Genomic DNA, 15,686 nt, shown 5'->3' on the forward strand with positions numbered 1-15,686 from the left:
TATGTCTAGATGAGCCAAGAAACTCAACACCATCTAGGAAAGCAGCCCATTTGACTCGTCCATCAATCACTAAATTTCCATTCCCTGCACCATCATTTTACCATGACTGTATATTGTACCATCTACAAAATGCACCTGGCTAGGCTATGCCATGAGCTTCCAAATTTGTGACCTCTACAACCAAGAAGGATAAGGGCAGAAGTTGCAGGGGAATACCACCATCTTCAGGTTCCCCTTCAATCCCCACAACCTCCCAGCTTGGAAATAAATCACCAGTGCTTCATCATTCCTGGGTCTAAACCCTGTAGCTCCTTACCCAATAGCAATGTGAAAGGACCTTCATCAGAAAGACTGCAGCAGTTCAAGAAGGAGGCTTATTATCACAATTTCAAGGGCAACAAGAAATGGGCAAAAATGCTGACCTTGCCAGTGATGCCCTGATCCAAAGAATGAAATAAAATAAATGGTTCATAAATAACCTGTTTATTTACCCTCTTTAAATATTCCATTTTTTTCAATGGATTAGTTCTTGAAGACACAGAATTTTACTGTAACACTTGACTGAATTGTTTTTTAATTCTTTCAATGGAATTCACAGGCTGAGCCAGCATTTAATTGCCCATCCCTAATTGCCCTTGAGAAGGTGGTAGTGAACTGCCTCTTCAACCGTTGTAGTTTTTGAGGTGTGGGTATATGCACAATGCTGTTAGGGAGAGAGTTCCAGGATCTTGACCCAGCAACAATAAAGGAACGGCAAAATATTTCCAAATCAGGTGGCGTGTGGTTTGGAGGGCAACTTGCAGATAGTGATACTGTTGCCACTGTCTGTCAGTGGTGCAGTGAATGAATGGTTGTGGATGGGTTGCCTATCAAGCGGGCTGCTATGTCAAGTTTCTTGAGTGTTTTTGAAGCTGCACTCATCCACGCAAGTGGACAGTATTCCATCACATGGCTAAATATTGTGAAATTAGCAAAAATAAAGTTAAACAAATTGTTAGACTGCTTTCACTGTGATTTCTGTTTAAAAACTTTACTAGCTTGTCACTAATGCCAGCTGCTTGGTCATTGCTGCATGAAAATTTTGAAAGCAGTCAGAGCATCAAAGGAACTCTCCCACGCAGCCACAAAGTGCAGAACAGGCTGCCAAGGAGGTGAGGGAAAACGCAGAGAAGGAGGGCAAACGTTTTCAAAATGTCTGACCCATTACCTTGCCACCATCCCTTCATCATCCCCCACCCCATCCTGACTCCACACCCCACACCCACCATAAACATTTGTGCAGATCTGAGGCATGAGCTTATCACTCTGACAGAGATCACACCATGTATTTCTGCTGTACACCATGAAGAAAGGCTGCAACATGTTGTGGAAATCCCTGTAGTGCAAATTGAAATATGCTAAGCAATAAAATCTGAGGGGGAACAATAAGTTAAAAGAACTGTGGGGAACTCAGCCACATTTCTTTGCCAGTCTGCTGCAGGGTCATTGTTTTGTCAGTGATAAATGTAGATAGACGATCACACCTTTAAAATTCAACTTCTTTTGCTAATTGTGGAAATAAGCACGGTGTAACACACCATGGCATTAGATGATAATCTGATACTGAGCTAATGTTAGACGCTTTAAGGTGAAGTGTGCCTAGATTGATTTCCTGATGATTACTAGTTAACCCAGGAATGGTCTCTGTTATGACCTAATATATGTAAAATTGCTTTTATGTATGATCTTCACATTTAAAAAAACATGCATAATGAGTTTTATTCCTGAGCAAGTATTCTTACCTTCCATGACAATTACACAGAGATCTCTAGGGATACAATATTATAGAAAGTTACATACAATGCAGTATTGTTTACTATTTTAACTGGGAATAGTGGAAGTCATTTTTGAAAGATATTGATTGATTATTTAGGTCATGTTAAGGGATTTAGAAAAAAATGATTGAGTCAAGGTTGGTTTGGAAGTAATGTATATATACTTTATATATGTATGTATATTAACTCCCAAGGTCATTTTAAGCAACTAAGCATAGATTAAACTTGCAGATAAACATTGCAGAACACTTAGCAGAGGAAGTGAGTACAGATAGGAATATTTTTAATCACACATTCAAATGCTCCCCTGAAGGCAACTGAAGCAGTTTGCCACAGGAATCACCGGTTAGAGTACTCCAAATCTTTAACCTTGAGATAGAATGTTGAAATTAAAGTTCAGTTTTGAAGAGGCATTCATTAGTCAGTTAGCTTGAGCAACATTAGAGAATTATTTGACAAAGCAACAGTTATCTTGTGATGCCTTTCATGTCCTCTGAACATTCCAAGTCAATTTAGTTGGAAGAGTAATCTCTGCGTTAATGTAGAAACATAGAAAAATAGGAGCAGGAGCAGGCCATTCAGCCCTTCATGCCTGCTTTTCCATTCAATATGATCATGGCTGATTATCCAAATGCAGTACCCTGTTCCAGCTTTCTCCCAATATCCCTTAATCTCTTTAGCTGTAAGAACAATATCTAACTTCTCGAATATATTTAATGATTTGGCTTCAATTGCTTTCAGTGGTCATCCTTCAGATTTGTCTTTTTTATCATTCTAATCATCTTAGAGTGTGATCATGTTTGTTTATTGATTTTCACTATTCATTTCTATGCTTTCCATTTTTGCCTTTTTGTTTCCTACCTTTTGTTTCAATTCCTTCTGCTTCCTCCTCAGTTTCCCTGCTCAACTTCTCATGCATGAATTCAAGTCGAATAGATTACCTGCCACAGGTACCTCAAGGCACTTCTCCAATGCTTCTCCAAAAAGTTTTCCAAATCCACTGGCAGGATAAGTTAGCCAATGTCAGCATTCTCCCCCAAGCCACCATCCCCAGCACCAAGACTTGAATTACCCTCAGCCAACTCTGCTGGGCAGGCCACATCATTCGCATGCATGATGCCAGCCTGTGGAACCAGGCACCTATCCACATGCTACGTCTCTCTGTGGAATTTACATGCTCTCCCCATGACTCTGTGGGTTTCTGCTGGGTTTTCCACTTTCATCCTGCATTCCAAAATACGCTGGTGGGTTAATTGGCTACTGTAAATTACCCATTACATAAACAACTAATGTAACGTACCCAATACATAAAAGCACCAAAGAAGAGTTGATGGACATCTGAGAGAGAATATGTTGCAGAGCTACAGAGAGAAGGAGAATGGGACTGAGGAGATTGCTCTGCTCGAAGCTAGTTTCTACCTGATAGACTTCTGTTGCTGCAATTGGTAATATAAGTAAGTCATGAAAAAGTATTACCAGATAGAAAGAGAATAAAAATGTGATGGTGTTCTCACAGGGTCCTTCAAAATGAGCATCATCCTCACCAAATCATGACAATACCTAATCTACGACCATTCAGAGTGGAGAAATACTCGGGATAAAATTGAGAATCTTGAGTCCACACAGAAGCCTAGAGTAAGTGGCAGAAAGAGTTCACTACTTCCTTAGCTACAGACCTCATCAAGCATCTCCTACCCTACTTGTGACAGTGTCTACAAGTCCCAACTGGCTTTATCAACACCTCAAAATACACAGAACTGGACTGGAAGCAAAATTGCTTGCTACAAAAATTCAACTCAATAAGTCAGTCATGCCTTATCTTCCACCAATTCATGCTGATCCTTTATTTTACCTCAAAGTGGTCCAAGTGTTGTACACTTACAAATGCAATTTCTTAATTGGTATTTAGAAAAATGATCCCAATTAATTTAGAAGCAGCCTGAATGCACAGATTGGGTATATGTCATTCCACAGCTCGTTCATCATAATTATGTGCATTCTATGCATGAGAATTTAAACCTTTCTGTCCGGTGGAGTTATAACAGAATGTAGCACCGAAGGAAGCCATTCAGCCCATTGTGCCTGTGCTGGTTCTTAGAGGGATGATCCAATTGATCCCACTTCCTTGTTGTTCTTATTTTAAATTTTAATAACAGCAAGGAAATGTGTGATTGTCAAAAGCCCAAGCAAGAAAATCCAATGAGTAAGGTTTGGAAAAAGATAGCACATTAAAACTTTGTTTCCATGATTTCAACCTATCTGGCAATCATAAAGCACAAGATAAAGTCCCAGTATAATTTACCAATAGCCACATTATTTTTTGAAGAAAAGCTTACACTAAATCAACTAAGTTGCTTCTGTTGATTTATTTTTAGGCTTGCTTGTGTTGTTGATAACTTGTTCATTCTCCTCACTGTAAAAATGCGTACTAAGTACATTCATCTAACTACTTCCTTAATGTCAATTGCAGGCACATTTTCATCTGCCTTTAATAGGCTCTCATTCTCCCTTACCAATCATTTCCTCTTAATATATTTCTAAAAGCTTTTGCAATTAGTATTGTCAGTTTTCTTTTGCATTCTCTTCTTGCAGGTCATATTACTTTTTTTCCCCATTGTTTCTTTTTGAAGGCTTCCCATTGCCCTTGAGTTCCACTTCTCCCTGCAATCAGCTTGATGGTGTCATGTACCCATTTGTTGACCATGAATATTTCATTTTACAAATGGAGTATTTGCCTTCAGAATCTTGTACTGATGTTATAACATTCCAGATCAATTTTTGAGTCTTTCCATTCTCTGGCCACAAGCTTAGCCAAAACCAGTTTTCAATCTACCCCTAACCCAGCAGCAGAAGAGGAATTCAGCCTCTAATCACAAGAAGGAGGTGTTAAAAGAAAAAAATATAGGAGTTATTGAAAGAGAAGTATGACACTCTGCTTGTTTTAATGACATTCAGAAAGCTACTCTAACCTAGAGAGATTATTCAAAATCGTTGCAAACTGTAATTTTCTCTATAGCAGTTGTTATGGTTTAATATTATTTTCCAGTTGTTACAGATTTTATGTCAATTTCAATTTATAAAACCCCTTGTGAACAGACTAATGGCCTTTTAATGGATCACAAGATGTGCAGACGGTCATGCCCATTTATAATTGCCTGAATGATAAGGTTTCTTGAACAGCTTTTCAGTCTTCTTCATCGCCAGACTAGAGCCACCTCTGCGGAGAGACAATGAGAAGGCCAGATTCAATAGGAAATTAACAAGTAAAATGGGAATGTTTAATGGAGCAGGACTCAAAAACATCCTCCATGTATGAGTGTCATTGCCAAGTCCAATTAATTTCAGTTTTCATTTTTCATTCCAAAATGGAATTATTTGCTTGTAAAAGAAAGAAGGCAAATTTTTTCATCAGTTAGAATGTGTGATACTTACTTATCTGAAGAAAATCATCCAAGGAAGAGCTATCTCGCAGAAACTCTTGCCACCATTTGCATTTTATATTTTGCTTATTGCATTTAAAAATATGGTTCTCTTTACCCAAAAGGTTTGGGTAAAGATAATGCATTAAAGTTGTTGTTGCCACAATTTTGCCCTTGGTGCAGTCGACTGGTCCCAAGTCCCATAATTTCTCCAGAGTTGCACCCTTTGAAATGTATGTACAAATTTGGGAAATGTACCACACATGTTTACATATCAAACATACATTACCTCTGAATAGCCAAGGAAATGAGGCACGTCCAAGGATCAAAATAGACTTGTGAACTTTTCGACTCACAATTTCATCAATTGCTCAAAAGAATGGTTGAAGGACACACAGCTTGCAAATGTGAGTAAGAGGCTCAGAACCTCTACCACAATGGTATCCATTGCTCATTTTTTATCTACTAAACAGGAATATAGTTAACTACATCTGGATTTCTAATCAGCCAATGAAAAGCAAAAACAAAACTGCAGTTGCTGGAATTACTTACTACAACACAGAAGGACATTATTTGGCTCATGGCAGTTTCCACAGAGCAATCCCATCAGTCCCATTCATCCTTTCCTTATTTCCTTGTACACTTATTCTCTCTCAAGCACCCTTCAACTCCCCTTTGATTCCCTTTGCCTTTTAACTATAACAAGGAGTAATTTTGAGTAGCTAATTAACCTACCAGCACATCTTTGGGAAGTGGGAGATAGAGTACTCAGTAAAAATCAACACAATCAAAGAGAGAACATACAAACTCCTCATGGGCAGCACTCTGGATCAATGGAGACACAAAAGACTGCAGATGCTGGAATCTGGAGCAACAAACAATCTGTTGGAAGAACTCAGCGAGTCAAGCAGCATCTGTGGGAGGAAAGGAAATGTCAACGTTTCGGGTCGGATCCTGAATTAGGGTTTCGAACTGAAACATCAACAGCTTGACCCACTGAGTTCTTCCAGTAGGTTGTTTGGCACTCTGGATTAAATTTGAACCCAGTTAACTGGAGCAATGAGGCAGCCACACAACCTAACACACCACCACGTCTTCTTCAACTAAAAACAAAAAATGCTGGAAACACTCAACAGATCAGGCAAGATCTATGGAGAGGAAACTAATGCTTCAGAGCAATGACCTTTCTTTAGGACCGAAAAAGTGAGAAAACAAGTGTGCTTCCTTTTTCCTTAACCATGGCTTCCCCTATACTACAGTTAACTGGGACCTTAACCACGTCTGCTCCATGTCGGGCACTCCTGCTTTCACCTCTTTCTTTCCACCAGAACAAGGATAGGGCTCCTCTTGTCCTCACTGTCCACTCCACCAGCTTCCACATGCAATGGATTATCCTCTTCAACAAAGTTCCACCTCCAGACACATCTTACCCCACGGCCACCCACCTGTTTTAACATTCCCAAAGGACCATTCCTTCTGTGACTTCTTGGTTCACTCTTCCATCTCCACCACCCACTCTCCTTCTTGTGGAACCTTCCAACACAACTGCAGAAGACGCAATGCCTGCCCTTTTGCCTTTTCCTAACCCACGCATTCATGAACCCAGTTGAACCCAATTAGGCCATCCAGGTAAAAGACAACAGACAATAGGAGCAGAAGTAGACCATTCGGCCCTTCGAGTCTGCACCGCCATTTTGAGATCTTGGCTGATCCTCAACAATCAATATCCTGTTCCTGCCTTGTTCCCATATCCCTTGATTCCCCTATCTATAAGAAGCCTATCTAGCTCCTTCTCCAGAGAATTGGCCTCCACTGCCCTCTGAGGCAGTGCATTCCACAAACTCACAACCCTCTGGGAGAAGAAGTTTTTCCTCACCTCTGTCCTAATTGGCCTAGCCCTTATTCTTAAATCATGCCCCCTGGTCCTGGACTTCCCCAACATCTGGAACATATTTCCTGTCTCTATCTTGTCCAATCCCTTAATAATCCTGTATGTTTCAATCAGATCCCCTCTCAATCTTCTCAATTCCAGCGTGTACAATCCCAATCTCTCCAACCTCTCAGCATAAGACAGTCCCGACATCCCCGGAATTAACCTCAGAAACCTACGCTGCACGCCCTCTATAGCCAGGATATCCTTCCTTAACCCTGGAGACCAAAACTGTACACAATACTCCAGGAGTGGTCTCACCAGGGCCCTGTACAAATGCAAAAGAATCTCTTTGCTTTTGTACTCAATTCCCCTTGTAATACAGGCCAACATTCCATTAGCCTTCATCACTGCCTGCTGCACTTGCTCATTCACTTTCAGTGACTGATGAACAAGGACTCCTAGATCCTTTTGTATTTCCCCCTTACCTAACTCCACACCATTCAGATAATAATCCGCCTTCCTGTTCCTGCTCCCAAAGTGGATAACCTCACACTTATCCACATTAAACTTCATCTGCCAAGTATCTGCCCACTTACCCAACCTATCCAAATCACCTTGAATTCTCCTAACTTCCTCTACACATGTCACACTGCCACCCAACTTTGTATCATTGGTTCTTTGTATCAAAGAACCAATTCACTTGCACTTCCTGCAGTTTTGTGGATTGCATTCAGTGCTCATGATATATTCTCCACTACATCGGAGAAATGAACACAGTTTGGGTGACGCTTCGCAGAGCACACTGACCTACAGCTTTCAGTTGCCTGTCATTTTAATTCTCCATCATACTTCCTTTCTGGTGTTGGACACCTGCATTGTTCCATTGAAGTTCAACATAAGCAAAGGTTACTCAGTTTCTTCATAGGCACAATACAGCTGTGCTGATGCAATATTGAATTTAACAATTTCTGATATCCAGTTTTTCCTGCTTGTGTCAGAACTGGATAGTTCTGTTGTAAAGTCTTACCCCTGTAGCACTAACTCAGTCTTTCTCTCTCCACAGATGATGCCCGACCTATTGGGTATTTCCAACATTCGTTTTTATTTTGGATTTTCAGTGACTGTTGTGGTCACTGTTTCACAGCTCCGGCATTTCTTCTATTTTTTCTTCTGCCCTCAACCATCTCCCTCTATTTACACTCCTCCAGACTGATCAGTTGTGGTTAACAAGTATTCAATCCCCTCTCTTAGACAACATCAAGAGCACTTGTGTCACATGGACAACCTTAGTCTCCACCCTTTCACAAATAATCCCTTTGCTCCCCCTCTCTCTGGAACTTTCTCACTCTTTCAGTTTTGATGAAAGATTATAAGCTGCAACATTAACTCTGCTTGTTTCTCCACAGATGCTACTTGACCTGCCAAGTTTTTCCAGGGTTTTTATTTTTATTTCCAATTAGCCAGTCTTTGGCCTTATGACAATCATATTTGTAAACTGTTTTAGAATGTCCTGATGATGAAATAGGGTTTTATTAATTCACGTTTTATTTCAGTACTTTTGTCCATGTGGTGACATAGGATTATAATTAATACAAACCCACTATTGGTGAAGACTGCTATGCTTGTTTATCAAATAACTCCGGAAGCAAGAAAAGGCACTTGGTGCTGTGACAGGATGGCATGGTCCTTCCATTACTCCTAGTTCAGGCAATAGCTTGGCTCATCCTCATCTCTGAATCAGAACACTGAAACCTCTAACTGCACTCAAAAATTTAAACAAATTATATGAGCTGGTTATTCAATGCTGTAGTATTGTTGCACTAACAGAAGTGTAATTTCTCAGACAATTTAAATTGAAGCTCTATTTAGCTGGATATAGAAGATCCCATGGCATTAATCATTAAGGTGAGAAGGGTTGGTGGACTGGCCAACATTTTCTTAGCTACTGAAGCCAAAGTTACTTGTCATTTGTCTTGCTATGTGAAAATTGACTATTGTGTTTGCCCAAATGAAAATAATATTTGTAACCTGCACTGCAAAGTTCTGAGGATGCAAAAAGTATTTTACTAACTCAAGTTCTTTCTTCTTTCTTGCACAGTGAGTTCCAACTTCATCATCTTTCATGAAATAACTAAAAAAAGACACCCAACGATGGAGCAAAATGCTTAAAAAAACACTTCTGAGATTTCTCAAATAAAGAGCAGAACAAAATGGAAAAGCTTTGTGTAAATCAAGACCATTTTGCAGCAGCACAGAGATGTCATTTTTTATCATCGCCACTGTTAAAGGCAATTTCCTATTATATACCTCTGATAATTTTACATTATGGAGGGTCTCCAAAAATTATGAGTCAAATAAGTAGAAAATAAAAAAAAACTGCAGATGCTGGAAAGCTGAAACAAAAACAGAAAGTGCTGGAAACACTCAGCAGCTCAGGCAGCAAGTATGGAGAGATGCTTTATCTGACTGGTCCCTCATTTTTCTTTTTCCACCAGCTGTGTGGGAAAGGATTGAGGGCTGTTTTAAGCCTCTGTTTTGATTAAATTACTTACAAGACGTTATGCATGGTGGACAATGATTATGAAGTGCAAGCCTCCTTGCTACATTTATGACTTCAACTTCATCTAATTAGTGAAGGTTTGAAAGTGCAATACAATTACAATAATCCTGTTGCATCTACATGGATGAATAGCTCAAAATATTTAGGAGAAAAAGACACCAAGCAGGAAGTGAAAGGAGTTGAAGATGAGAGAGAAGCAAGTTCAAAAGTTTGATCGGTTTAGGGTCCTAAACATAAGCAAAGGAAACTATGATGGTATGAAGAGTGAGTTGACAAGGATAGACCAGGAAGTTTCATTAAATGCAAGGCAATGGCTTGCCCATAGATGACATTTAAGGAATGAATACAGGAAACACAACAGTTTTACATTCCTGCCTGCCATAGTAATAAAAAAAACGAAAGAAGGACATAGAAAATGAGTAAGCAGTCAAAAATAAGTACATAAAAGGAAATATAGAAGTGGACTGTATCAATGTATGTAAAAAAGAAGTTAAGTGTAGGTCCCCTGTAGTAAGAAATGCATGGGATCATAAGGGGGAACAAAAAAATGGCAGAGCACTTTAACAAATACTTTGGTTCTGACTTTACAGAAGAGAACACAAGTAGCTTTCCAGAAAGGTTAGGGAACCAAGAACCTAATCACAACAAGAAACTAAAGGAATTAATACTAGTATTGGAGAAATTAATGGCAGAGAAAGCCAATAAATCCCCAGAGCCTGATAACTTGGCCCAGTGTACGAAAAGGGGTAGCAATGGAAATAGTTGATGCGTGGGTTACTATTTTCTAGAATTCTTTATATTCTGGAATAGATCCCATAGATTGGATGGTGATCCACTCTTTAAAAAAGGAAGAGGAAGCAAGAAACTGCAGAGTGGTTATCTTAACATCATAGTGGGGAAATGCTAGAAACTGTTATAAACGATGAGATAACTGGACATTTGGAAAATATCAGTCGGACTAAACAAAGTCAGTACAGATATCTGGAAGGGAAATTGTGTTTGATAAACCTCCTCGAGGATGTAACTGGTAGAATAGATAAAGGAAAACCAATAGATGCAGTGCAGTTGAACATTCAGAATTCCTCTGACAAAATGCCATATAACATTTTTGTGATTAAAGTGGGAGGCTTTCAACAGTGAAATATTGAGAGCACAGAATCAGTATGTTCCTGTTAGAATAAAAGGCAAGGCTAACAGGTTTAGGGAACCTTGGTTATCAAGGGATATTGAGGTCCTAGTAAAGAAAAAGAAGGTGACGTATATCAGGTATAGGCAGTTAGGATCAAATGAGGCGCTTGAGGAGTATAAGAAATGCAAGAGAACACAAGAGGGAAATCAGGAGGGCTAAAAGAGGACATGAGGTTGCTCTGGTTGACAGGGTGAAAGAGAATCCCAAAGGTTTCTACAAGTATATTAAGAGCAAAAGGATAATAAGGACAAAATTGGTCCTCTTGAAGATCAGTGTGGTCGTCTATGTACGCAGCCAAAAGATATGTGGGAGATCTTAAATGAATTTTTTTTGCAGTCGTACTTACCCTGGAGACAGACACAGAGGCTATAGAACTGAGGCAAAAGAGTAGTGAGATCATGGACCGTATCCGGATTACAGAAGACGAGGTGCTGACTCTCTTGAGGTGAATTAAGGTGGAGAAATCTCTAGGGCCTGACAAGGTGTCCCCTCGAACTTTGTGGGAGGTTAGTGCAGAAGTTGAAGGGGCCCTGACAGAGATATTTAAAATATCCTTGGCCATGGGTGAGGTACCAGAGAACTGGAGGATAGCTAATGTTGTTCCATTGTTCAAGAATTTTATTGACAGGTATTCTAAGAGACAGGATATATAAGTATTTGGATAGACTTGGCCTGCTTAGGGATAGTCAACATGGCTTTGTGCGTGGTAGGCCATGTCTAACTAATCTCATTCCAGGTTTTTCCAGGAGGGTACCAAGAAGGTCCATGAGGGAAAGGCAGTGGACGTTGTCTACATGGACTTTAGCAAGACCTTTGACAAAGTCCCACATGGGAGGCTGGTCCAGAAGGTTAAGTTGCTTGGCATTCAGGATAAAGTAGCCAGTTGGATTCAACATTGGCTTAGCGGGAGAAACCAGAGAGTGGTAGTAGATGGTTGTCTCTCTGACAGGAGGCCTGTGTCTAATGGTGTGCCGTAGGGATCAGTGCTGGGTCTGTTGTTGTTTATCATCTATATTAATGATTTAGATGATAATGTGGTAAACTAGATCAGCAAATTTGCAGATGACACTAAGATTGGGGTCGTAGTGGACAGTGAGGAAGGCTATCAAAGCTTGCAGCGTGATCTTGACCAGCTAGGAAACTGGGCTGAAAAATGGCAGATGGAATTTAATGCGGACAAGTGTGAGGTGTTGCACTTTGGGAGGACAAACCAGGGTAAGACTTACACAGTAAACGGTAGGGTCCTGAGGTGTGCAGTAGAACAAAGGGACCTGGGAATACAGATCCATAAATCCTTGAAAGTGGTGTCACAGGTAGGTAGTGCCATAAAGAGAGCTTTTGGCACTTTGGCCTTCATAAATCACAGCATCGAGGTCAAGAGTTTGGACGTTATGTTGAAGTTGTACAAGGTGTTGGTGAGGCCAAATTTAGAGTATTGTGTGCAGTTCTGGTCACACACCTACAGGAAAGATATCAACAAGATTGAAAGAGTGCAGAGAAAATTTACAAGGATATTGCCAGGGCTTAAGAGTTATAGGGAAAGGTTGAATAGGTTAGGACTTTATTACCCTGGAGCGCAAGAGAATGAGGAGAGATCTTAAAAAATTATGAGGGGTATAGATAGGGTGAATGCATGCAGGCTTTTTCCACAAAGGATGGGTAAGTCTAGAACTGGAAGACATAGGTTTAGGGTGAAAGGTGAAACGTTTAAGGGGAATCTGAGGGGAAACTTCTTCACTTAGAGGGTGGTGCGAGTGTAGAACGAGCTGCCAGCAGAAGTGGTAGATGCGGGTTCAATTGTAACATTTAAGAGAAGTTTGGATAAGTAAATGGATGGGAGGGGTTTGGAGGGATATGGTCTGAGTGCAAATAGATGGGACTAGACAGAAGATCAGGCCAGCATGGACTAGATGGGCCAAAGAGCCTGTTTCTATTCTGTAGTGCTCTATGACTCTATGACTAAAATTAATTCCATGTTATTAGGGATAATGTATCTGAATGGATTGGAAATTAGTTGAGAAAGTATAGGAATAAATGGATCTTTTTGGGGTGACAAGCAGTGACTTGGCTACTGCAGAGGTGTCCTTAGGTCTCAGCTACACATAACATATAACAGTGATTTTGATGAGGAAGCAAGTTACAATATTTCAAAGTTTGTATATGAAAGTAAACTAGGAGGGATTATAAATTGTGAGAAGGATGTAAAGAAGCTTCAAGGTGACTTATGTGGATTGAATAAGTGGACAAAATCTTGGCTGATGCAGTGCAACATGGATAAATGTGAAGTTATCCACATCAGTGGGAAAACGAAAAGGTGGTATCTTATTCAGCTTGCATAAATAGGGAAGTATTGATGCACAAAGCAAGTTTAGCAAGCAGCTAGGATGACAAATGGTACGTTGACCTTCGTAGCAAGAGGATTTGAGCACAGAGCAAGGATGCCATGCTATAATTTGCAGTCCCTTGGTGAGACCACACGCATGGAGTATTATCTGCAGATTTGATCTCATTATCTGAGAAGGGACAGATTTGCCATTGAGGGAGTGCAATACCGGTTCACTAGACTGAATTCCAGGATGGTAAAAATGCCACTGTGAGAAGGATTAAGTCAACAATATTTGTATACACTACAGTTTGAAAGAATGAGAGGAAATTACATCCACCAACATGAAGTACTTCGAGAGGCAGGTCATGGAACACATTAACTGGTCCTGGTCCAATCACGCATATCCAGATCCAACCACGTTGATGCCATGGCCAAGGAAGCTCGCCAGCGCCTCTACTTCCTCAGGAGTCGTTGGCATGAAAGAAATTTGGCATGCCCTCACTAATTTTTATCAATGCACCATAGAAAGCATCCTGTCTGGATGCATCACAGCTTGGTATGGCAACAGCTCTGCCCGTGACCGCAAGAAACTGCAGAGAGTTGTGGACACATCTCAGCGCATCCACCCCGGATATTCCCTCTTCTTCCCTCTCCCATCGGGCAGAAGATACAAAAGCCTGAAAGCCTGTACCACCAGGCTCAAAGACAGCTTCTATCCTGCTGTTATAAGACTATTGAATGGTTCCCTAGTATGATAAGATGGACTCTTGACCTCACAATCTACCTTGTTATGACCTTGCACCTTATTGTCTACCTGTACCACACTTTCTCTGTAACTGTAACCCTTTATTCTGCACTCTGTTATTGTTTTACCTTGTAATACCTCAATGTACTGTGTAATGAATTGACCTGTATGAACAGTATACAAGACAAGTTTTTCACTGTACCTCAGTACCTGTGACAATAATCAACCAATTTACCAATTTGCTTACAAAATTCTGACAGGACCACACTGACTGAATGCGGGGAGGATGTTTCCTTATCTGTGATTTAAAGGATGAGGGGTCACAGCTTCAGGATACAGGGTAAAATATTTGGGACTGAAGTGAGGGAATGGTTTTGATGGGATTGCTCTGAGTGCTGGAATAGATTTGAGGGCCAAATAGCCTCCTCCTATGTTGTCAGAGAGTTAAAGTCGAATCGAGTTAACAGCATGGAAACAGGCCCTTTGGCCCAACTTGTCCATGCCGACCAAGTTGACCACCTGAGCTAATCCTATTTGCCTGACTTTGGCCCATATCCCTCTAAACCTTTCCTATCCATGTACCTGTCCAAAGGTATTTTAAATGTTGTAATTGTAATTGCATCCACCATTTTCTCTGGTAGCTTGTTTCATATACCCACCACCCTCTGTGTGAAAAAAGTTGCTTCTTGGGTCCCCTTTAAATCTTACCCCTCTCACCCTCTAGTTTTAGACTCCCCTACCCTGGAAAAAGTCCAGTTCACTTTATCTATGCCCCTAAGATCACCCCTCAACCTTCTACGTCCCATCTACTCCAGTCTCTCTTTACAACTCAGGCCCTCCGGTCCCATCTGGTAGGAAATAAGATATGAATATGAGGAAAAACATCTTCACTCAGAAGGTAATGTACCTTTATTGAATTTGCTGCCACAAGGGTTATGGAGGCCGAATTGCTGAATGTATTTAAGGAGGAGATATTGATTAATTTCTAGATGCAAAAGCTATCAAGAGATATAGGGAAAGGCTTGTATTGAGACAGTGGATCAGCAATGATTGTATTGAGCAATGGAGCAGGCTTGATACAAGGTAGATTTTCATGCCTTTTCTTGCTCCTGGAAAATTCCTATAGGAAGAGGATGAGTGCTTATTGAAGTTGTTCTGTTCTATCTCAACCTCACCCAAGGAAGCCAGATTGAAGAGATAGCATGTCCCATCGGAACACATCCTTCCCCATCTCCCACCATTCATCAGTCCCATATCTTGCCTTGCTGAGCATCACAAAAACTATTTGGTCGCAAAGTCAAAATAAATGCCAACACCAAATGAACACTGCAGGCCAAATTTAAATGCGGCAAATTGCATACATGCGTTTACTAATCACCTTTGTGCATTGCCTAAGCATCTGCCTTCCGCGTGTCTTTGCCCGTTCTCCTGTTTCTATATAGTAATCTTCTTGCAGCTTCAGCCTTGCTGATCAAAAACTGCCAACTCTCAACAGGAAACTACAGATGGCCTTGGAGGTGACCTCGAACAGCTTTAGGCATAGATGATCTAGCTTCTCAGTTACAGCATCAGCAGCCTAGGCTTGCTGACTAACAGGCAACAACAAGGGTGTGACCTGAAAAGAGTTGAGGAGAGGGCAAATTAGAGCTGCATGCTTATCCCACAAGCAAATTACAAGTCTGCATAGATTTTGGGATGAGGGTGAGGTGGGATGTGTGAGGGGAATTAGATATGAGGAGTCCATTATCTTCATACTGCTG

Source organism: Pristis pectinata, chromosome 10 (assembly GCF_009764475.1).
Source record: "Pristis pectinata isolate sPriPec2 chromosome 10, sPriPec2.1.pri, whole genome shotgun sequence".
Taxonomy (NCBI): domain Eukaryota; kingdom Metazoa; phylum Chordata; class Chondrichthyes; order Rhinopristiformes; family Pristidae; genus Pristis; species Pristis pectinata.